This window comes from Ochlerotatus camptorhynchus, unplaced genomic scaffold (assembly GCF_037179485.1).
Source record: "Ochlerotatus camptorhynchus isolate MF236.1 unplaced genomic scaffold, CSIRO-AGI_Acam_v1.1 ptg000353l, whole genome shotgun sequence".
In the NCBI taxonomy this organism is placed as follows: domain Eukaryota; kingdom Metazoa; phylum Arthropoda; class Insecta; order Diptera; family Culicidae; genus Ochlerotatus; species Ochlerotatus camptorhynchus.
The window spans coordinates 1,199,416-1,200,809 of NW_027040841.1; positions in this window are offsets into that span (position 1 = coordinate 1,199,416).

The window sequence follows — 1,394 nt, forward strand, 5'->3', positions numbered from 1 at the left end:
CAAACAAAATGGCCGTGGTAGTGGATGGCCTGCGTTCACAGGACCGGTTCAGAGGAGGCACTCACTGCTACTAAGGGCTACAGCCGAGAATTTGTACGTTGCAGTGCTTCCGGCTGACCCTACACGATCGATCGTTCACTTTTGTCGCGAGCTTGAACAATAGTCTTGGTCGCTCTTGGACTTGCTACGACGCTGCCTACGCTACGATTTTTCAAGCTCGCGACAAAACCTAGCCCTGGTCCTCACAAGTTCCTACTTCACGCCTCCCGAGTCATATGATAACAAAAGACTACCAGCTGAAACATGGACACAGCTGGGTGGCGTAGCCTGGGCAATGTTGCCAGTCCGGCAATAGCAAAGTGAAGAGGTGCGACGCGAACACTGGCGCGGTAACCAAAGTAACTGGAGCGGCTGATCACCGTCCAAGTGCCAGCGTGGGACTCTAAACAGAGCTGTGCACGATGGTCCCCCGGCGAGACAGGGGGTTGGGGCAGGCCCAACAAGCCACCCTGGAAAAAAAACAAAGTTGCAAATACTGAAGAAAGAAATACGGAGACGACTTCTTCGGACAGCAGAGGACAACAAGGCCTTAGCCTGATTGGTAAGGTAAGTATCTATTTACAATGTTGAAAAAAATCCTCTAGGGTGTAAGCTCATTTTTGCGATGCACTGTAGCTGCTAAAAAAAACGAGTTTAATTTCGTACCCATTTATCAAGCCTAGCAGAAATTTGTATACACTTTAATACAATAATCCTTAAATATCATCAAAATAGGTTGCTGCCACTTGATTGTGACTGATAAGATATACAAGTTAATGCAACTGTGCTGTGGACTAGGGTATATTCATAATAAAAACGAAATTCTTTCAATGAAAATGTGCTCACTGTATTTCAGTAGGCAAGCAGAATGCAATGAACACATTTTCATGAACGTAATTTTCGTTTTGAACAGAAAAAAAGCTTTTGAATTTTTGAAAACTAATAACGCTTCCTTTCATCTTAAATAATGGTAAGCGTCGATTTCACGTCATCCCCGTTCCGAAAATACCCATAGTGTAGGGTATCTGATAGTTTTTCGAAATCACCCATATTGTTCGGTATTTGACAGTTTTGTGAGACCGATTTATCGATTTCTAGCTTCTACTCGTGTTCTCCGTTCAGAAAATACCCATAATGTAGGGTAGAGCACACTAGCGCCGTGTAGTGGGGGAATTCAAAAATAAATAATCCACCATCCGGAAGGCCTAGATGATTTGGTGAAGTTTGTCGAAGAAAGAGACTTTCACCACCAAAATTTGTAATTGGTTTGATATTTTATCCTACTCGGGATGGCCCCCCGAACAGGAGAAAATAACTAATGAATACCTTATTCTGATCTGATACTAAAATTTAGT